At 27.5% G+C, this 25,470-nt stretch overlaps 1 protein-coding gene across 2 annotated transcripts in view; it reads right to left on the reverse strand.

The window, feature by feature from the left end:
• The window catches only part of LOC109609363 (protein prickle), a 236,826-nt gene that overhangs the window by 73,520 nt on the left and 137,836 nt on the right, over positions 1-25,470 (reverse strand). The gene's annotated exons all lie outside the window — the stretch shown is intronic.

A 25,470-nucleotide genomic window follows, 5' to 3' on the forward strand; every position in this document is an offset into this window, starting at 1 on the left:
AAAATATGACGTAACTACCCATAAACCAATTGAAGAAGATAATTAAAGTGTTATTTGCCAAAAGAGGAGGTGCAACAAGAAAAGCCGCTTGCAAACAGCAAAACGAATAAACATGCATTTAAGTAATCTACTGCCAGTGATATTTTTACAGTGTTAAATAACGGCTTAATTATAACATTTTCATTAATTATTGAAAAATAGTTTGTTCACAATTATGTATCTATAAATCAGTTGAAGAATATAATTAAAATGTTATTGGGCAAAAGTGCAACAAGAAGAGCAGTTTAAAGAAGAAAAAACAAGAGGAAGCGTGCATTTAAGTAATCTGCAGCTAAGCGTATTTTTTAATGAGTTAAGTAATAACTTAATGATAAAATTTTCATTAACTTTTTTTATCATTAGTGAAAAGCTTCATCCACAATTATGTTCCTATAAACCAATGCAAGAAGATAATTAAAGTGTTATAGGTCAAAAGAGGAGGTGCAACTAGAAGAACGTACATTTAAGTCATCTGTAGAGTTGAATTATAGTTCATTGGTAATATTTTCATTGATTTTTCCTTATGTTATTATTACTGAAATAAATTGATTCAGAACAAAGTGCTTTTACTTTCATTGAATTAAAGTATTATTGGCCAAAAAAATGAGATATAACAAAGAGCAGTTTATAAAAAAACAAGGAAATATACATTTAAGTAATCTATAGTTAAGTAATATATTTTTTTAAGAATTGAGTGACAGCTTAATGAAAATATTTTCATTTACTTTCCCTTTGTTGCTTCTCCGCAATTAATTATATATAAACCAATTGAAGAAAATGATTAAAGGTTTAACTAAAAGACCATTTTAAATAAGAAAAAACAAATAAACGTATATTTATTTAAGTAATCTAGAGCTAACAATATTTTTTGAATAGATTTGACTAGTTAACATTATCATTTATTTTTCTCTTCATCATTATTTGTGAAAAACAATTTAATCAACAATAAAGTACTCAAATTGAGGAAGAGATTTAAAGAGTTATTGACCAAAAGAGAGAATTCTGCAAGAAGAGTAGGTTAAAGAACAAGAACAAAGAAACCTGCATTTAAATAATCCACAGCTATTATTTTTAAAGAGTTAAGTTAATATTTTACATTTAAGTACATATAAACTAATTGACAAAGATGATTGAAGAGTTATGTGTCAAAACATACTTTTACCTTTGTCATTAATAGTGTAAAACAGTTTGATACACAATTGCCTTATATATAACTAACAAGTGAATAAAATAACCAATCTGTTTAAGGTATACCTCTATTTTTAAAAATCTCATTACACTTCCCGCATTAAGATGTTAATCGAAAGAATTCGCTCTAGAATGATAATTGCTTTTCCATAAACAAATTATTTACGATGTGGCGTGAGGAAACCGATTAAACTCTCAATTAAATTAAAATTTAAATTGAATCTTTGTCTACAGCCAAGGAAAAAACGTCTTTGCACAGAGATCGTGACCTTGTGCGATGAATGAACAAATATATATATATATATATATATATATATATATATATATATATATATATATATATATATATATATATATATTAAAAAGCAAAGCTTAAGTTTCTTTATGTAAATTGTTCTAGAAAATATGATATTTAATTAGAACTCGTTTCGTATTTGTGGCAGTAAAACACAAAAAGGCCACAATAAAATTTAATCTGCCGCAGCAAATCTAAAACAATAAAGTACGCGTAGCACTTATCAATAAACATGACGCGCATAAAACGACATTGTAAAAGATTAAAATGCAAAACAAAGTGTCTATAGTCCTGTAATGCAGTTTTAAGAACGTACGTGGAATTTCATGAAAGTGACATTAGTTACCATGAAAAATTCTCTTACTGGAGATATTTTCTTTGAACCTTTCATCATTTTATCACAATGGAACGACAAAGAAAGTGGGCGAATGTAAAGCTTTAATTTATTAAATGATTGGAAGCTGCGTGGATTCCAGAGTAATGATTTGATAGTCTGAAAGTAAATCATTAGATGGTTTTAAAACATATTACAGGAAGTCATTTCTTCAAACATTTAGATGGCGCAGATCACTCCTTTAGATAAACTCCCTTTCGGTTATTGTATCCATTAATTAACTTGTATCATTACATTCCGCAGTTAATATTTCACCATTATGCAGGATTATCCTGTATTTACCCGAGGATTGTAATCTGGATTTTTTCCAAAAATAATGAACTCGGACAATTTCCTTTCGAAACATCGCGTTTTAATAATTGATTTTTCGAATGCATCGTCGGCCATTCCCGGTTTCGTTTCAAGCTACTGTTGCTGTTTGTTTCGTAAACCTGTAATTTGCCCCGAGAGAAATCATTAACTGCGTCTGATTTAAATTTCTTACCTCCCATAATTACACCTCAACCATATCCCCAAAACATTTTCGACTGTCTCGATTCTCTAGCGTAATTTACTCTGACCTTTATACATAATTTATTAAAAACGGTAATAGAACGCGATCAAAATATTCTAGTTGTAGACCCAAGAAATGGTGCGTGAGGAACCATTGGCTTAATAACAAAGAGAACAATTCATCATTGTGTTGTTGTTTTTTTGCTCAAGGATGATTTCATAACTTAATGACAATTATAAAAAAAATTGTAAGGCTCATTGAATGGGTTTAATTTTATTATTATCAATTAGGTTTTTCAATTCTTTTGTATTATATATATTTTCATTTGCTTATTTTTGAACTAGCTTTGATTCATAATATATTTTTATTTATATTGTCGGCTTTGTAAGACATTTATCAGTCGTAAAATACGATTTCGTTGTTGTAATTTCAATGTTTTACTCTAGGAGTAAAAATTTGATATAGGTATTTAAAACAAGTTTTAGAAGTTATTTCTTACAACCAATTTTACAAAACCATAGAAAATATTTTCATATACATACATATTTTTATTTAAATTAAAATTATTAATTAATTAAAAATTTATTAAAAGAAAATGATAAATTTTGATCTAAATAAAACATTAATTTTAATATAAAAAAATATTAAAGTTACAAATATTTTATAATAAACCAAAAATCAATCAAAATTTTTAAAACAACAAAAAATAGATCCAAAATTTGAAAAATTAATCTTCTAATCTTAAATATCATATTCATAGTTTATTGATATTTAGTTAAATTATTTAATTATCTAAATTGTTCAATTAAATTCCTATTGATTACTATTAGTATTTATAATTAATTTATTTTTCAGAGTTTGTACGATTTTATGTCATCTTCATCAATGTGGGGTTTCATATTATACAATTTATAATTTTAATTCTTTTGATTTTTCCTATTTTCGTTAAAAATTTTTATTAAAAATTATAAAAATCACAACATTTTTAAAATAAATCAAAAATCAATAAAACCAAAATTTTTACAAAAAAAATCCAAAATTTGAAAAAATATTCTTCAATTTAATAATATTATCAGATTCTTAGTTTATTGATATTTGAAAAACTTGTTTCAATATCTAAATTGTGCAGTTTTTAATAAAATTATATAAATTTTAGAGATTTTAGAATATTTAATCTGTGTATTTATAATTAATATTTTTTTGAGTTTTTGATCAGTTCAGGGTTTATACTTTTTGTGCCATCTTCATCAATGTGGGGTTTCCAAATTGTTTCAAATTATATATTTTATAATTTTAGTGTTTTACATTTCTTTTAATTTTTCCTATATTCGTTAATTAAGTTATTTCCTAGAATCAGTTTTTTAATATTTTCAGTAGTTTTATTGAATATTTAATATTGTTTATTATTATTAATAATAAAAAAGTTCTTTTAAATATTAGAAAAAATATAAGTATAATACACCTGTATGTATTATTATTTTTAATACAGATTGTAAAAAAAATATTACTCTCTACTACTCGAAACTGATTTTAATAATTAAAAGGAAATTTTGAAAGTAAAAACTTTGACCATCAATTCAATAATTTTAATTAAAAATTATTAAAATTCCAATAAATTAATAAAATCAAAATTTTTAAAACAAAATAGAGACATTTAATAATAATCTCAGTCTTATAAATATAAAATTCTTAGTTTATTGATATTTGATTAATTTATTTAAATATTTTATGTTTTTAAGTGTATTTAATCTGACTGTTAACTTAATTAACTATTAATTTTTTCAGATGAATTTAACTTTATTTCTCAAAATTTATGCGATTTTATACCACCTTCATCATTTTTGTGCTTTCTGAGCTATGTCAAACTATATATTTGTTAAAAAAATTCAAAATGAAATTAATCATTAAATTATGGGTACAGTTATTTTATTTATTATTGTTAAATTATCTAAAAATTCTACTATCCTATTTTTATTTTATTATTAAATTTTATTTAAAAATCTTTTTTTTTTCTAAATTTGGCAATTAAAAATATGCCAGACTTTTAATAAAATTATTCAGTTGGATTCTTGTTAATATTATTCATATTAACCTGGTACTTTTTTAACAGAAAAATTCTCAATGTTATTTGAGCTTTTTATAACCTTTTTATATTTTAAATATAAACCAAATTCTTAAGTAACCTGTTAAATTCTAATATAGTTTAAAAAATTCAGTTTATATAAAGTTATTTATAAATTGCTTGGCTTTTTTGTTTTAACAGGAATTAACTGTACAATCTCCGTCGCGTTCCGCTCTATAATGGTTCCGTCTAATTTCCGAGGTTGAGCAATTCGATTCGCATTCGACCTGTCTTTCACAGTGTACGAAGTAATTCACGTGGCGGTTCCAGTCCTGCTGTCTCTTAGTTTGTCTTGGCTAATTATAAAACGTCTGGAAAAGGACCAACTTCATTCCCGCTCCGCATGGGCTTCGCAACCACACATTAATCCACATCAAAGTGCTGGACGGTATCGTTAATTTTGCCATGTGTCCATTTAATTTATGGTAATCTTGATTAATAACGCTTTTTTTATTTGCAAAATTGTTTGCCTGATTAAGCAAGTGACTTTACTATCTTGCGCCAATTTCATTATTACCAATGGCTAAAACGAATATGGCTTTGTAATTTAATTTTCGTTTTATTATTAAGAAATCGTTATCGTTTAATAAGTTAGTGAAAATGATTTTTATAATTGCCGGGTTAATAAATGTAGTTCTCATTTTTGCAGACAATCTAGAAACAGCGTTTATCCTGCAAAGTTATTTATCATTCTTCCACTTAATTACTTATATTTCATGGTCAACTTTATTTATATATGCTCTTAAAGACATAATAATTTCTTACTTTAATTTTTATCTGCTTGGAATGATTGCAATTTATGTTATACACTGTATCTTAAAAATTCATCAGCATTAATCTTAACGTATCCTGCAGTACGCAGAAATCATTAAATCTCAGATTAAATATTTAATGACTATTCTTTAAATTAAAAGGACTATGATTAACAATAATGAGAAAATGCTAGCCCTTGATCAGTTCGTAATAAACTACATTACTAAAACATAATTTAATTTAAGGTTATCATTTTTATAGTAAAAAATCCTAGTCAATTTGATCAAAGACCGTATGGTTCTGACAGACGTCTTGAATGAAATGTAGTCGCACAAAAAAATGAGAGACATCCGAGTTTTATCTGTATTTACAAGGAAAGCAGCAAGTCACAGAGGCATTTTATCAATCAGGTCACGGTAATAAATGCCTAGTTGACGGCCACGTTTTAATCTGGCGGTATAAAAGAAGAAAACGAGCCGAAATCCCCAGACCGAAACAAATACATCGATTTATTGGTATTTTGTTGTTATTCCCATGAATTGCAACGGTATGGCCACACACTGACAGCAATATGTCACCCATAATAAAAAAAATGTCTTCTTAAATTTTTCACATAAATAATTCACCTTCACGATATAAATGTTAAGTTCTCAGGCAGCTTAAACGCCGTTACTAATTGGTAATTTTTCTGCCGTTTTTTCTTTCGAAAAACATTCTCAGACGTCCATTTCAGTTTTATAACAGGCACCGAAAAAATTTTTATGCCTTAAGATTTCCACCGAACCACCGCAAAATATGTGTAGCTAGAAGTGTGTAATTAGAGGAATGTGTTAGTGCCGATTCATAAAAAAACAAAGTCTTCTTAATTGCATTAATTAAATTAACATCAGGAATCCCGCGAGTTTCCGAGCATTTTTAGTGCAACCCTTATTAAACGCCAAGTAAAGCACGGAGTCAAGTTTGCAAATTAACAACCGTCCTTTCTTTTATTCGATAATTAAACTTTTTAAGCGCTCGGACTAATTATTATTACGCGTCGTCCTCAGTATTTGTCTGTTAGGCGGAATCCTACGAAACGGACTGGATTTCTTCTGAATGCGAATCTAAATATTGTGCTTAGAGGTATGCGATTGGTACTAATAACAGTCGGACGGGGCAAAAAATTGAAAATCGTGTTTTATTACAGCGTACACGCACGGAAACTGCGAGGCAGAATTATGAATTATGGCCTGAGCAATGCCGGATAGATGTGGAACAACATGAAACTCCGCGTTTGATAATTTATGATAAGAACCTGTGATTGCTACCGAGAAATGCACAATAACAACAGTGTTGGGCGATTTTCTTCTTCTTCATTCTAACGGTAACGGCCACAAACTGGAGCAGAAATTGATGCCTGCAAAATGACATTGATTTTCTTCGGTTTCATCGACTACTCATCCTGCGAATCTTAACCGTGTGATTTAATAACTAATAAAAGTGAATTATAAAATTTATCTACATTTTTAAAACTAAAATAATTCATTCATGTTTTTATCAGTGGATTTAAATCGAGAATGTAAAGTGATAAATATAGTGGTGGTCAAAAGTATGGAATAATTATAAGAGATTGATTATTTTTATTAATCTCTGTTTATTGAAAATCATTATACTGTTTTAAGATATCGGTATATAACTGATGTTTAGAAGGTGGTCAATATTTTAGTCAGGTAATGTATTTCAATATAATTTGCATTTACATTTTAGACGTTGGACAAAAAAAATATTTTTTAAGTTTACAAGAAATGACATCAGAAGACTTGAAAAAACGTATTGTAGATTTTCATAGCGACTGAAACAACACCAGATTTCGCAAGGTACACTTTCATAAATTATGAATACCAAAAGCCAACAGAAACATCATCTGATACTGGTCCCATAATACAGATTGAAGATAGAATGCATCATTTTGCCCATAAAGATATGTTTGCAAATCATAGGAAACCATATGGAAGTTCAACAAGATAACGACCCTAAACTCGTCCAGGCTTGGTTTTTGGATCAGAAGATGAATGTTCTCCCATGATCATCTCAAAGTCTTATATTCAATTGATCGTTTATGGAATCATATGGAATCCGACAAAAAAACATCACTTTCCTAACTATATTTATGTTATATATAATTGTTTCCATTCAATAAGAGAAAATATACAATTAAATCTAATGAAATGAAAATTGATTCCATGCGTTTGACCGCCATTGTATTTTATGATAATGTTGTTAAAAATATGTGTTAGTTACTATTCTAAATCTCTCTGCAAAAATATTAAAACAAACTACCGAGACTCACTAAAAAAAGTAACGCACTTATTTAATGGCATATTTAATTAAGCCTCAATATTATAAACAAACGATGTGGAGTCACCCACACCATTTAAGTTTTTTTTCCTTTCTAGTAGGTAATATACAGAATACAAAGTTGTTAAAGACTTAAAATAATGAACTGGTACTTTGCTTGCAAATGAAATTGCATGGTAGATACTTGTCGATTGGTGTGCAAATAGTGAGGTGAAATTCAATTACCTATCACAAAAGCGAAATCAGTAGCAATAAGCATATTAATACTTTTTAATTATATTTATAGTATGGTCACGATAAATGTAAACCTGTAATCATCGTGGCAAAAAAATGAACGTTTAGACATCGTGCCATGCATCGAATCGCCTCTAAATAAATGTTAAGTGAAATCTAATGGAAAATTAATTGGAAAAAATTCTTTTGTTCGAAAATAATCAACGTAATTTTGACTTTTGTGTTGACCGTAGAGAAATAAGAAGAATAATGTAAGGGCATTGTAATCTGACTGGTTACACAGGAAACGTCTCTTACAACATCTTTGCAATAATGGGTGATTTAATGTGTGTCAAAATTTCATTTATGTCTGTTCTTTCTTCAAGTCAGTGTTCTGAACAGGTATTCGTACTGTATTTTATTTTTTTTATTATTATATACATTTTATATTAGCCCATATGAAGAAAACTGTCACGAATTAATTAAGGTGTATTAACAATGTCAATAGTTTAATAATAGAAGATATAAACTAATAACAAAATAAAATTTTACGTACATCAAAATAATGGAACACAATTGATATAAATACTAAATACATACTAAAGCTCTAAACATGTAACTTTATATTGTATTATGTATTATATCACTCAAATGTTCTCATTTCTTCGTCTAGAAAATTGTCACCGCAGAAAACAAGTCTCCCGTGACGGAACAGAGACTGCAATCATAATAATTACTCTTAAAATTCCAAGAATGGATCCTTTACCATGTAACAACAAGGACATCGCATAAATCCCAGGGAGAGTTCATATGTTTAACTAGTTTGTTAACTTATAGTTAGTTAGACGTCAACACGAAGACAATTACCGGCAAGGACCTGATTATGCCTCTGGGGAACCATATTTGTTTTACGTGTTTGGATGAGCTTCGGAACGGAGTCAATATTTGCTGTTTATTTAGAAATTTAGTGCGCCTTCCTCACGTTGCTACAGTGCACCTCCAGAGCTCCAGAGCTTTTCGGAAATTCCGAATATTGTGCTTTAGTTATAAAATTAAAACATTACCAAAATTATAATATATCCCTCAACATCTGTTGGTTTTTTCTATTTTTTAAATAAGTTAATTTTTGTCAACGTTAAATTTCCAATAATGATATTTAAACTCTGAATTTGGTGCCACCAAACTAGTCGAATTTTAATTTAAACAAGCAAACACAAATTGAATTTATCTTCCGATTCAAACAAATAACCATGTGGTAACATGAATGAATATATTCGAATGATTAAACAAGAAAAATTAATAAATGTTAAAATATATTTGATGAGTATCTTTAGTTGATTTAATGACTTGTTTAACGAAGCAGATGTGTTAAAAAATATAAAACAAGATTTTTTAATTCTACAAGGTAACTTATTTATTTCCTGACTAATATATTAAAAAAAAATTAGGCAATTTATTGCTTATCATAAACGTTTCCTTGTAAATGAGTTTGTGCTACAATTTGTTACTGTTTTTTTTTTAACAAGAAAAACAAAATCGTAAGTTTCATCGTTTTGTTTAGGAAATCTACATAAAATTGTCTTACTGTCAGATATATCGTAACTTTTTTGGTTTAAAAGAGCGTCTACAAAAATTGATGAATTTAATAAATATTTATATAATTATCTGTTTATTGAATCTATCAATTTTTGCAAAAGTTGGAAATTCTATGTTAAATTTATGATTCTTAACGCATACCTGATAATATAAGTGCATTTATCTCACTATTAAATTAAACAATAATAGTACATCTGCTAACATATTAGAACTTACTCAAATGTTAAAAGAAGAAGAATTGGTAAACATTAAAATATATTTGATGATTTTCTTCTGTGACAGTTGATCATAATAATCTGTATAATGAAGGAAAGATGTATTAAAAAAGTGTATAAATAGTAAATCTAGTTATTTATTTATTTCCTTAGCGATAATTTGTTTAATGAAGTATGTAAGTGGTAAATCTGGTTTTTTATTTATTTCCTTAGTACAATTTAATGTTAATCATAAACGTTTTTGTGTAACTGAGTATGTTTTTGGATTTTGATTATAATGGAATATTTACTTAATTTTAAAATTAAATGATTAGCTTTGACACGATATAATAAAATTTTCGCCAAAATATTTGTTTTTGTCCGTTAAACAGGAAAAAACTAAACATCCACATTTCTTGTAATTTTAAAACAATTAGTTTTGCACTTGTAACAGTATTTGCTTTGTGGTTCATTTTCATCGCAATATTTCGAAAGAAAATTATGCGGTCACCGCTATTCTTTACGAAGGAGGAAAAAGTCAAAATGATATATAAAATATATAAATATGACAAAATCGGCGATTTCGAAACGATTTTATGAAACGAGTACTAATGAAAGAAGACCTGAACAGGGGCGAAAAAGAATAATTTCACCACAACAAAACCGATTTTTAAGAATCCAACCGCATAGACAAAGGTTTGTAACCAGTACTGCAAAAACAGTTTTCATTGACTTATTATCTAAGAATAAGCCCAAACCTCATGAGGAGAAGACTAAAGGAAGACAATACAACCCCCTATCGTGCTGGAACAGGACCCTTATTGACTGCGACACATCGACTGAATTTCGCTTGAGAGTATCTTCATTGGGGAGAGAGCTGAGTGGAGTCATGTATTGTTTAGTGATGAGTCTAGGATTTCTTTAAATCTTTAAATAGCGGTGATCGTCGTAGAAGAGTATATAGAGGATCAGAAGAACGTTACGCTCATCAATTTATTGGTGAAGAGTTTATTTTTATACTTGACAATACTCGACCTCACACTGCGAAAATTGTCAGAGACTAGCTTGTAAATATTCCGCTGATGAACTGGCTAGCTAAAAGTGTAGACTTAAATCTGCTTAAACATCTATCGGACCCAATGGGAAGACAAATAAGAGCACTTTGACCACCACCAAACACTTTAAACCAACTGAAGAAAAATGTTATAGAAATTTGGGAGGAAATCCCAATAAATTTAACTTGAAACATGTTAAAATATTGTTATATTTAATTATTTCTCAAATAGCATTGCATTTTTTTTCTTTTTCAATAAATATTCATAGATTTTCCATAAAGCTGTATCCTTAATTTATTTTAAAAAATAATAATGTGAGAAAATCTTATACTCATTTCATTTTTGTTAATTTTTAAAAGTATTCCATAATTTTGCGGCGCAATGTAATTGTAATATGTAATATTTATTTTAATAAATTAAATGACATAAATAATTTATATTTTTATTAAAAAATTAAATTAAACCTGTAATTTTAGAATGATAGTAAATCTTTTACTTATCTTGAGAATGAAACTAGTTAGATAAAGCACGTGTCAATGTTCCAATATTGACCGTTTCGAATCAGTTAATGGAGTGATAAAAAGGTAAAAAGTATGCAGTATGAGCTAGTAAACAGGCATTGTTACATTTACGAGTTATTCTTTATTAACGCATCATAACAATTTGTAACCATTAATAACGCGCATTTAAAGTACTAGCGCATCGCGATGAAAAATCGTAGAACAACAAATCCAAAAAAGGCAAACTATTTCAGCTCATCACTTCTAGGTACAAATAAATCTTAATAAATTTTCAGCGCTTCACTGTGCAAGAGCTGTTGCCATATAAGTTCTACTACCTGTTTTACCAGCGGTGGTTTTTTGGAAATTCAATCAAGAATCACGCAAAACAACAGTTAAACAATATCTCCAAGGTGCAATTGCGAAAATTGCAGGGAACGAACACTACCAACCAGTCACCGTTCTAATCGGAATTCTCTCTCGTAGTCGTTTTGAAAAAAGTGTGGATAGGTATGTGGGCAAATTTACATCTACAGTAAGTTGTTCTAATTTCAGTATCGACGGGACGCGTTGTTGATGAGTGACAATGGAGCAAGCCGTTAAAATGGAGACGGCTATGAATAATTTATGATTGTAATATTGTGTGGCTAATGTGTGAAATTTACTGTAAAATCGACTGGCAGAAGAATGGAATCCGTCAATCAAATTTTAAAAATGAAAGTGCATTTAATAGGTTTAAAACAAATATATATGGTAATTAGATGGTTTAAGTGTATCATGCTAGATTAAAAAATGACTTTTTTCCCTTTGTATACGATGTGTCCGATGCTAATGTGATGATAATCAGCCGCATTAAAAAATAAATTGCCTTGGCAATCACGAGATTTTTATTGATATTAATGCGTACAATAACATAATAAATTGATTAATATGCGGAACCGAAGGTGTAACATTAGACCAGGGCGACCATTCATTTTTAAAAATCATAAAACATCAAACATGAAACGATTAACATTCCAATTGTCAGGGCGTTTTTCTATCTATTAAGCAATACATATCATGAAATATAATATCTGGAATGTGACACACAACCTTTACAATTTAATGTGGCAGGTACTTTAGTTTTTTTATTTTACCATCACGATTCTGATTGTCAGAAGTCTAATATGAATACACAGAATAGGTTAAAGGTTACATCAAAATACGTATCAAAACAAGTACTTAAAAATTCATTAAAATGAACACATGCTGCGGAATAATTTTAATTAAAGTAGTAGTCATGATACTATAAAAACCGAACTTGTGGAAACCAAATGGAAAAAGAAATGATTTCATTACGTTCCGACCCCTTTTTAAGTACAATACAAGCCGGACTTGTTTACAGTGAATTATTATCCAAAAAAATCAAATTTTGTTTAATTACATGTTAACAAATAGTATGGAGAATGTAATCATGTTCCGCTGCTGCAGGAAAAAATAGAGAAATACGTGCTCTCTGATATTAAATGTCTTCCACTTGGAGTTTAATAAATTTATTGTAATTGCATATACTGCTATGTAATTTTTCTTAGAAATTTACTAAAATGATTGGTAAAAGGCGTCTTAATGAGACAATGAAATTTTATATATTGCTGTTATTATTTAATAAAAATAAACGTCGAACTCATCAGTTAAAGTAGTAAAGTTATTAAAGAATGTTTAATCCATAAAATATATTTTTGAATATACGATGGAGCACATTTAAAAATAATACCTCAAAAGTGGATAATAAAAAACTATGGATGTCATAAAAATGGTTTTCATGTATATTATATATTTTTATATCGTTTTTTAGAGTTTTAGGTTTAGAAAAATCAGGGCTTTGATAATATTTCAATTGAATTTAGCCCTTGAAATTCCCATACAATAACAGTTGAGGGCTTCATTGACTTTTGAATGAAATAATATATAATATGTGTAAAATATTATCAATTCAAATATATTTTACTAAAATATTGACATACCAAATTGCCCAGTACCATCTGGTCACTATCAACTATTTTTTTTTTAATGGAAAGGTTCGTCTTATGATACCTAATTATAAATATATTTTAATTTTCTATCCAATGCTATTTTACTACTGTGGTGAGTAATTACAGATTTATGAACGATGTGTGACTTTTTCCTTTTCTCTTATGATTAAAATAAACTTAAATTTAAATTAATTGTTAATTACTTAAAATATTATCCTTGCACCTCTTGACAATAAAACAGTCTGCCCTAATAACCAGCGTTATGTATGAAAAGTTTTAGGGTGGAAGACTATATACTAAATTTAAATTGTTTTAAGTCTGTTACAGAATTAAAAACCACAGTTGTCTAATGTAATTATGTTTTATGATAAATTCAACTAATTAAATTATGGAAATAATGTGTATATATATATGAAAATGTTAAATATCAATTTAAGGCATTAGTTTTAACAATCAGTTTAGTCACTGTCTAACATTTTGAAATATCTTTGACATTTTATTTTATTATTTAATTGCTTAAAAGAAATAAATTTGTTACAAATATATAATTTATAATTCTGTCACGGTTTTATAAATATGCAATATTTTTTTATGAAATTTAATATACTTATTTTAAAGGGTGGGCAATTTATTTACTTACTCATATTGTTTTTTAAAAAATAATTTTTCTATTAATATAAAATTATAATATAAAAATACAACAAAAATCATATATTAAATACTGCATATTTGGTCATATTTGAATGAATTAATACAGACTTTAATTAAACAATCCAAATTTTGAATATTCAGGAGATATAACATTTTAATATTTTCAAAATAATCATTATTCACTTCAAATATATTTTCAAAACTATGTAAATCTATACACTGCAGGTATTATTTATGAAAATAATATAATTACTCTAGAAGAAAAATCCTTAATAACGTCTAAATTTTATGTCAATTTACCTATTTTGTTTTCACAATGGAACTGTGTTATAACTTTTAAGTTTTTTACCTTAATAAACATTTGAAATACTCCGAGAACTTATATATTCGATAATATTAATAACCAGTAAACTTTCAATTATCGATTGTACTAATAATAAGGTCTTTTTTATTAATAATACCAAGTTATACCGTTAATTAAAATAACCAAAGCGTTCTATTTAATCCAAGTTATGTGGAAAATCCAATTCGACCGAACGTTACGAAGTTTCGCAGTCGAAATTCTAATTAAGCGTCCTAATCTGATTCAATTACCCACAATAACAATCCTAATAATTCATAAAGCGCAATAAAATTTAAACTCCAGTCGACACACATGTGGACGAGGTTGAACTATTTAATAGTTCCAGGCAACTTCCATCAAAGTCTAATGAAGGCGAGAGTCACCAGTCGTGCCATCCTTGCGGCACTAAAAGTTACTGGTCCTTAAAGTGTAAACCCTCCTTTCTCGGGGTCGTTGTTTATGCGCGACGCTCACGTTTTAGGTGACGGTTATAAGGGCCGTAACGACGGTTTTATGAAAATCGTCCTTGATTTTTGTTGAGCCAACTTGGGGAATATAAAGTAATAGGCCTTCGCCATTATGAATTTAAACGTTCCGACACGTCGTCAAAATGTTGCCGTAGAGTTTTAATAATTGTTTTAACTGGCCCGTTACAAAACCACACCAGGACCTTTATTATCATTATTTTTCTCCTCGTGGACTCCCCAAACGCGTGCTATTTTTTTTTCGTGCGACTAAAAATACCCCCACACAAACAAAACACAAGCAAGCTCGCGTGACGGTTTGTTTTTTTCGTGCACATATTCCAAATTCCTTTATTTAAATGCTCGAAGCAGTAAACTATATTCATGTCATAACATATTTGATGGCCTTTAATTTTATGTTTCGGTTTACTTTTATGAAAAAGGAACGAGATGCAATAAAATTATTTTTTACATCGAATGTTTATGGCTTCATTTGCAACATACACTCGACTCGCGACTAATAAAATTCCACCCTCATCCTGTCTGATATACTATTACTAATTAGAATTGTATAACGCCGCGGTCGTAAAACGGCATGTGAATTATTTTTTATGAGTGTAATATGTATACGTGGTATTCACGAGTACTTTATTAGTGTGGCGCTCATTATGGAAAACCAAAATGAACAAAATGAGCCACAAAAATAACAAATTATTTTTAAATCTAAGCACATGTCCATAAACTATTTTTTTGGTTATATAATTAGTTAACAATATAACTTACTTACTATTTATAAAAGATTGAATGACATACCTGTAACAAATAACAATTAGTAATTTTTAGAACACTGGTATTACACAATAATAATATTTATAATTTTATTACCACATTTATTTATTTACAACTGATTAATTTAAGTAAAAAAAACACTGTGCTCAATAAACTAATATAACTTGCACTTAATAATTTTATGAAAATTAAATCAGTTTGTTAAAAATTTCAAAACTTAATAGTATTTATTGGGTTCCATAAATAATTTTAAAATATCATATACGATTTAAAATTTTAAACCTGTTGATAACTTTATGGAATAGTTACGTTGGAATTATTAAAGAGAATGAATTTTACAATAAAACTAAATAGAATTAATTAATTATTAATTAAGTTTAAATTACGGTTTACTTTCTAAAATGAGTAATAGATTTAAAATAAAACTAAATTAATTAAATGAAAATAGCTTTGTCATCGTAGGTTTTTATTTATTAGTATTTAGCAATTAAATTTTATAAAATTAATAAATTATTTAATCAATTTAAAATCATACAGTATAACAATAAAACAAACAAAAAAAAATAATAACTATTAAATTTATTCAAATATACAATATTTATTTTAATTAATTTATGTATAAAGCTTTATTCCTTGAAAATCATTAATACAAATTCCAACGAAAATAGTTTTATAATCAAAATTTCTAGATTAGGTACATAGTTTTATATGTGAGTGTGTGTGTGTTAATCAACAGATCCAGACAGAAATGCATTTAGCTAAATTGCCCTACAAATTGAGTGAAAATAGAGCGCCGATATCCGACCAATATCTCTTCCAAACAAGAACGTTGTCGACTGCTTGTTCTTGAAACGTGTGTGGTAAAACCATTAGTTGCTTCTCTCTTACGGTTTCAATTGTAATTAGGAGCGGTTATGGTCTTGAAATGTTCCTTTTATTCAAATCGAAACCAAAGGGGTTAGTAATGAATACCCACAAAATAGCTCACTAATTAAAATTAACAGCATACCGCCTTTGTAACGGCCTCACTCAATCATTGTTTTGTCCCGGACGATTTTTGTCAGCGACGCTTTTAAGTAGTCGTTTATATGTACGTGTTGATGTTTATTGTAATGTTTTAGACTCTGAATTTATTCGAGATATTTTAATATGGGGATAAAATGTTGGAGAACTTACGCAATGTTTATTTTTGTTTTCGGTTATATCGGTTTAAGTTAAAATAACTGGGATATTAATAGAGCAATTTAAGCGACTCTCCGGGAGAGCAAGATAAACAAATAGTAATAACTCTTTCTTGTAACGGTCGCCGGTGAAAACTAATTAATATAATGAATTCAACCGTATATGAGAATCAATAATCCGAACGGAGATAATTGTGAATAATTATGTCATTAAAAGTCGTCTACTTATTTATAATTGCTGAACTAACGTTACTTGATGAACATGTTCTGGTAAAAGAAAGTGGACTTGTTTATTTTTGTTTAATACGATGATTAACAAATTGGTTGACTTTTTCCTCAAAACGACGTCGTACAGATTTTCTTTGTATTTGCACAAAATTTTATTGCGCAAAAGGTAAAATGAGATTTATTTAATTTATTAATTTTTACAATTAGCGTCACTTTGGCCTTTGCAAAATCGACCTTGTAGATCTGAATCTGCTCCGCCATATCATAAATCAATTATATTATGAACAGGAACAAGCAATTACAATAAACTCAATGATTTAAGAATATACAGGTATAGAATATAAAATCAAGCCGTTACATTTTCTGCCTTTTATTCCACATACCATTGCCATTTTAAGCTAAATATTATTATGTTGAATGCAGTTTTTTTCGCAACCTCGTACTGTTTCACTTCTCATGTTCCTCAACATTTGATAAATCCTTACGAAATTCAAAAACATCAAATTATTTATATGGTTTTCACGAATAAGTGTCGATACCATAATTCACGTCGTTCTCTCGTTCGTATTTTATTTACACTACATGTAATGTCGGTCCACGGGCAAGATAACAGGTTGCCAACCCCCCATAGCCACATACTTTCACTCGTAATGTATCATCCCCCACAGGTTCAGGGAGGGACGATTTTACGAGCTTACGTTTTTACGACCTCCACAAATCGTGGACCGTTTATCGAAAGGACGCTAAGTGAATCTTGGCCGAATGAGCGAATTTAATTTACTACCTCATATATCGAAAGCAAAACGATTCAGTACTGTAATACTATGTTGGTTACAGGGTCGTTTGAAGGATTGTTTTCAGCAAGCAGAAAATGGAACAAAATCGTAAAATGAAACCTTTATTAAAGGCAAGGGTAGTATCGGGATATTAGGCAATTTTGTTTGGAATTTGGCAGTAAATTATATCGGATTTATTATGTAAATGTTCTAACAAAACTAACTATAATAAACACAAATAAAACTAAAACAATTACAAAAATAAAGTAGACAGTGAATGAAGGGATATACTGAAAGGGCTTTTACGTATTTTACCTAAATTCATTCATTCATTTGATAATAAGTAGAAAAACTCGTAAAGTTAACAGACAAAATAATATAATATATAAAAAACATTATAAAAAATATATATATAAAATACTTATTAAGAAAGAGTGAATTTATGATTAATCCTGATTAGATAGTATACATAAAATAAGTCTAAAATAGTTTAAAAAATTAAACAAAGAGACATAGTAAAGTAGTATTAAGGTATTTGCCTGTAAATAATTGAAAAATTAACATATAAAATTGTAAAAAATACCAAAACACGCTATTAAAATCAAAATTAAAAAAAATAAAGTTTTTGGAATATATGTTTAGTAAGTGAATAAAAAATGCTTGTTTAGAAATAAAGAATGCATAAAGAAGACATAGAACATAATATCATTTGAATACTAATATGAAAAAAAAAAACAGTTAAATAGAAAAAAACACTATATATATATATATATATATATATATATATATATAATACTTAAAAAATAAGTGAATATAAAATATAAAATATTGAAAATTATGGAATTTATGATTAATACCGATAAGGTAGTAATTGCATATATAATTTAGAAAATCCAACAATGTAATAATATTTATTGTTATAATATAAAAATGTACATAATTAAAAATGTATATTTATAAATAAACTAATAAAAGATAAAAAATAAAGAGTAATTAATTCATAAATATTCATAGAAGATATTAAAATTTTGTTTAAAATTTAGCAATAAATAAACACATAACTGTAGATTAACTACATAAAAAGTAAATAAAATTAATTAATTTATAAAAAATAAGATAATATCAAATAATAAATAAAGCCTCACAGAAGGTAACATTAATTTTAAAATAATGCAATAAAATAAAATTTAAATTATTATTCATTAAAAAAGTAAGTAAAATATTGTAAAATAATTACCAAAGATAATTAGTTAAACTGTTAAATAATAATATAAAAAATCCCATTTTATTAAAAATAAATATGAAAATATTTAATTAAGCGACTAAAGCTACTGTAAAATAATTGTCAAACAAAAAAGTAAAATAAAACTGTTAATAATAATTTATAATATAAAAAGTAAACTGAAATAAATGAAATTTAAAAATAAAATAAAATTTATTTATACAAAAAATCCCATTTTAATAAAAATAAATTTTAAAATATAAAATTGAACAAACAATTAAAAAGGAATGTAAGATTTAGAAAAAATATGTTGTTTAAAGAATAAAAATCCATAAAGTTTCCTAAAATAAAACTCCTTAAAAGTAACATGTATAACAATAATGTTGTTTTTAGAAGCAATTATAATAATTAGTTAAAGTTTAGTAATTTATCAAAGAGAGTAAAGGTAATAATAATTTAAAAATAATGCTATAAAATAAAATTGTGGCAATTTATTCATTAAGTCAGTAAAATATTGTAAAATAATTACTAAAAAAGTAAAAAAAAACTATTAATAATAATAATTTACGATATAAAAAATGAACTGAAATGTTCTTTGAGAAACCAGTTACATTAAGATAATAAAAATGTAATAAATTAAATAAAATTTATAAATAAAATAATATTTATTTATACAAAAAATCTAATTTTAATATAAATAAATATTGAACGATATAATGAAAACAAAATTAATATAAAACTTTAAAATATATATGTGTACTTAGATACATAAGTCATAATAAATAACTTATTAAAAAGAAATATAAAACAATAAAATACAATAAAATTTCCTTGAGATAATCATAAAAGTAACATGTTTATTAAATACTTGATAACTAGATTCCTAATGTTGTTGTCAGAAGCAATTATAATAATTAGTTAAAATTTCTTTACGGGTTAATCATCACAGGAGGATAAATAAACGACGAAACTGATAATTGGCAAAGCTATAATAAACCTTTTAACTTGACTTGGAATAATTATAATACTCATTAGGAATTCCAACAATATCAACACTCGAACCCGCTTCATTAAAATATGAAATCATATATAATCTATCCAATGAAAAAACAACTAGTACAATCACACAAACTATGTTAAAAGGCACCACATTAAATATCATTCCACTTTAAAAGTTGATAAACATTTGGATTCACAAGTGAGACTGCTATCGATAATTTATGAAAGTTTTAAACTGCCTTATATAAAGTTAGTATAACTTTGGCTATTTCAAATAAATCTCGGAATAAAAAAAGCCGGTATAATTTCAGGGGCAATGAAATAAACAGATTTAAATTGCACCGCGACATCTAACAAGTTTAAATGAATGGCCATTAATTCGCGTCAAGGGACCATATTTTAGCAGCCAATAAATCAAAACTTTACTATTAATTAAATTGTTCACTATACAGCACCTGTCATCCCATAAATTTGGTTAAACTTTATCAATTATTTTAGTCTGTTTCAGTAACAACGACAAAGATTCTATTGCGAAAAGAAGAATGTTTACTGTAACTCATAATTAAACCTTATAATAAATTACGGGGCAGTCCTTAGTTTAATTGCCAATAAAATTAAAACGGGTTGCAACATTTTTCAACCAAACAAGAATTTATGTCAGTCGATTAGCAATAAATATTTTTTAGAGTTATCCTACATACCAACTCATTATTGCATCCACTTGAAAACGGATTGTTTTCACTTCGAGAATGTTAATAGATTTAATTGCCGGTGTTAACACAGTTTTGCAGCTTCTTAAAAAATAATCTAAGCACAAAATGGAAAATTATGAGCGTCACAAACAATTTATTCGATTCGTACAAAGTAAATTTAAATGAGACAAGAATGAGTTGCATATTAACATTTGTGTGCTTACCTTAATCGGTTGGAATTGATGGTCTTTTTAAAAAATCAACGACGGCACATAAATCTCAGTCTCGTATATCTATTAAGTGAAATGCGCTGTTATGGCTCATTTCAAATCAAACTAATTAATTAAATAATAAAATTAGTTAACGATCCGAGGTATAACTTATTTCGTGAGTAAAAAGGCAGGAGTTGCTTGCAGGAAATTGATTTATTTCAACTAATTAATGTGCAACGGAATACATGCCAGTCTGACATCTCTAGAATGTGTTCAGTGGACTTAATTTTATTTTATATTCATCCGAAGATCGATAAGAACGTCATACGCACATACTAATAACCAATTAGTAATATAATCGTGAACAAAAACTCTAAATGTGCATTTGCATTTTTCGCACCAATTTCACGCATTCTTGTTGTTTGTTTCTATTCCGCATTGACCAGAGCTAACACGAATAGCCCGTTCTAAGACACACGCAGCCATCGGCCCCATGAAAATTCCCGTCACGTGGTGGTAGCTCTGATGATGGAGGCGGTCGAGATTACAGATGTCGGAGACGGCTGCTGCGGAATAAAGATGAAGATCGCGATTGGATTCGGGTGAAGTTCGATTAAGAAATTTTTAAAACTCCCTTTCGTTGTACAGGGGGGACGCGACGACGCCGGACGTGTGAGCGGAATTTTAAAACGGGCGAAAGCGCGAGATAATGAAAGTTGTTTTCAATTTTACGGTTTTGGCGGAAACGATTGGATTAGGCATGTTTCTTTCTCTTTTTTACCAAACGCTAGTACCGTAAGTTTTTATATTTGGTTCCACATAAAAACAAAGTATGTAGTGATGTGTGTTTTGTTTGTGTAAAAACATACACATCGTCTTTCCTACTCGACAACACAGTTATCTCGAATATCACCAGAAATACCATTATACTTTAGCTTAGATAAATTGTTATGTCAAGAATTATATATTTTTAAAGGTAAATACAATTATAGTTACTATTTGGAACAAAAAAGTTACGTATATTGTCTCAAAATTTGAAAGAAATATATTGTTTTTGGAGAAACTTAAGTAAAAATGTTTTTGCCGTTATTAGTTTTATATCTAAGTTTTGTTTTTACCAATCAACGTTAAAAAAAGAATGAACATTTAAGTTGAAATCATTCAAAAATGGTAAATAATGCCTAATTAAAAAATAATAATTTAGCTAAATTAAGTAAAATAATTACATCGCTTTTAATTTTTTCTACTTGACATTTAAATTATAATTGTTGAAATAAAAAAAAATCTGTAATTTAATTATTATATAGAAGATGAAATAAATTATTTTATAATATATACTCAAAATATTTAAATTTTTATTTAGTGAAGCTGGGCTAGAATTAAAAAAAAAAGAAATTGGAGAAGTTTTGAGTAAAAAAGTTTTAGTTTAGTTTTGTATTTGAGATTTGATTGTACCAATTAAGGTTAAAAAAAGAATGGACATTTAATTTTCTACCTAGACAGAAAACACATGCAACTGTCAAAATCAACCAAAAAATGGTAAATAATAATTAAAATAATTTAACCAAATTAAGTATAATAATTATTTACATCGGTCAAAATTAAAAAAAAAATGAACACACCACTAACACTAATATAACAAAAAAAATGTAATTTAATTATAAAATTTACATACGATATATTTAAATAAAATATTTAATAATAATAATACACGAATATGCATATTATTTAATTTAGTAATTTAATTTTTATTTTATATATTTCTTATTTGTGTTATTATTTCAATATGAATTTACAGAAAAATGCTCCCTTTTTTATTTTTTTTTTGTTAATATGTTGTTTAATAATATTTTTTTGATAAGAAAGAATATATTTAAATACAAAAAATAATAATAATAAAATGCAAATTACACTTAACACTGACACTGATTTATTAATAGATATAGTTTTATTAGAAATTTCTTAAGTTATCTTTAATTTTTTCTACTTCACATTTAAATTATAATTATTGAAATAAAAAAATCTGTAATTTAATTATTACATAGAAGATGAATTTTGATTTAGTGAAAATAGGCTAAAATTAAAAAAAAAGAAATTGAAGAAGTTTTAAGTAAAAAAGTTTTTCCTTTATGGTAGTTTTATATTTGAGATTTTTTTGTACTAATTAAGGTTAAAAAAAGACATTTAATTTTCTATCTAGGCTGAAAACACATGTAATTGTCAAAATCAATTAAAAAATGATAAATAATTTAGCCAAATTAAGTATAATAATTATTTACATCAGCCAAAATTAAAAAAAAATGGACACACCACTAACACTAACATAAAAAAATGTAATTTAATTAATAAATTAAGTGACATTATTAAATAAATTTTATTTATTCACAATTGAAGAACATTTACTTATGACGTATCTAAATAAGATATTTATTAATAATAATACATACATATTTAGTGCAATACTTATAGAAATTATAATTATATTATTTTGTATTAAACCTTTGTTATTTTTTTATCTTAATGATATACACAAAACTTTACAGGACATTCCTGTGCTTATTATACATAAATAAATGTACCATGTCTATGGAATGATACCAAGCAATATAATAATAATATCTTTTGGACGTGTATTGTAATCTACATCGAATTAGTCGGTGATTATTTTAATTAATACCATAATGCATAATACATTTCCCACAGAGTAGCAAGAATGATTATCGAAAACATTATTATATTCTTTAAATTGCAATTTTTTAAAGTTTTTTATTTGAATAAATTACCACTATTGTTCATTGTACACTGACAAAGCATGCATTGATTGAGCAATTAACTTTAAGATGGACAATTAAAATTACTTTTTACAAATTAAATTGTTAATTTTTAGTTGTAATACTCCCTTGCCTTTACATCTATTATCATACTCAAAATCTTATTTTTATTAACCTCCGTTGTGGAATTTAAAACTTAAATTACTCAACGAAAAAAACCAAAATAACATATTACGGTAAAACGGCAATTCAGTTTTCAGCAGTAACATTTTCTATGAACTCTGCCAATTTCCATTTTTTTTAAGGAGACTAAATTAGCTTCATCCGAACCCACTTAATTTACATAAGCGACCATACGCTTAAAGCGAACTCATTTTCCCTAATGGAGTTTTTCCAACACGAGCCCCCCAGTTATCGGCGCCATCATACAATTCTATCATTTCATTGTACGTTTAACGTTGGAAAACTTTAAATCGTAAAGTGCATACATTATCTTTTCGGAGAAAATGTGAAAATCTCATCTATCCGCGTATTCCGAGGAATGATTGCCCAAATTTACATGGCCCGGGGATAAGCCCGGGGTCGTTACAGTCGCAATCTATCTTGCTGACTTTTCTCCGAACACGTTTTTACACTAACGAAAATCCTGGAGGAAACGCTGAAAATGCAGATCGCGATATTTTAAATTTAGATCATTCACTTTATTCGCCTTTTTGTTTTAGTGTTCGCCGTCGAGCGGCGTCTTTGCCGTGCCCGTACCAAATTTATTTTGCCGTTGCGTTGATAAGAGCGCCAATATAAACGAATTCGGGGTCCCCGATTCCACCAATTGATATGTATCCGGGTCGCAGAGATTTTATTCCTTTCTTTTATTTTTATTTCTGATATTCAGATATTTTTCTTGTTGTGTTTTGTTTTTTTTTATTTATTTATTTTCGTCCGTTTCGAAATTACAATTGGCGAAATTAACCATCAATCACAATCGCCGACAATAATCGACGAAACTTCTTAATCCCGTAATGTTACTACCGAGCATAATAAACATAAAATTGCAACATACATTCTCAATTATTCAGAGTGGTTATCTCTGTGGAAGCTGTTGGACTTACAACGATGGGATAAAGGCAATTACGGGCCGCTTGCAGGTGTCCGATTCGAATTTCGTTACGTTTCACCCTCAGACTGTAACAGTCCACCAATTCGAATTGTTTTGCAATTATTGGCGGCACTACCAAGAAAATGTTGCACCAAAGTCAAGCTAAGCTGGCGAAATTGTGCACGGCCAATCAAAAATTTTGTTCTGCGTGTGGCCATTGTATGTGAGAGTATTTGCAAGGTCTGTTGTTCAGTGATTTATTTTTTAATAAATTTCAAGATACCAGATATCATATATATTAATATATTTAAAGACGATTTACCATATATAACAATTTAACTAAACTTAACTAGAACAAATTTATTTCGTTATAACTTTTGCATAATGAATCGACAATAATTTTATAATGATACTATCTAAAGTTTAATTTAAAAACATAAAAGAATAATAATTATAAAAATAATTATATTGTTATATTCTGCGCTACAAAAATATTATACATAGTATAATTATAGTAACTTAAATATAACAAAAATATGACATTTACTGTTGGAATTGATGCCAGTACCCGTAATGTTTATTGTTTTTATTGTTATTGTTGTTCTATGCCTCTAGTCAATCTAATTTTATTCTTTAGAAAATTGTGTTCTGTGTAGTCTTTCATTTCTCTTTATGAATTTAATCCATTATTTACTAAAGATAGTTTGCCCATTAATATTTAAATCATTGGTCGAAGTGAATCTGTAAGAAAAATTATAATTCAGCGTTTCTAAGACCGAGAGAAACAAGAAGAGATGGCTAAGAGTTTACGGATAAATAAGTCAATGGTTTTCCGTACTATTAGTAGTAGTAGTA

This window comes from Aethina tumida, chromosome 1 (assembly GCF_024364675.1).
Source record: "Aethina tumida isolate Nest 87 chromosome 1, icAetTumi1.1, whole genome shotgun sequence".
NCBI classification, from domain to species: Eukaryota; Metazoa; Arthropoda; class Insecta; order Coleoptera; family Nitidulidae; genus Aethina; species Aethina tumida.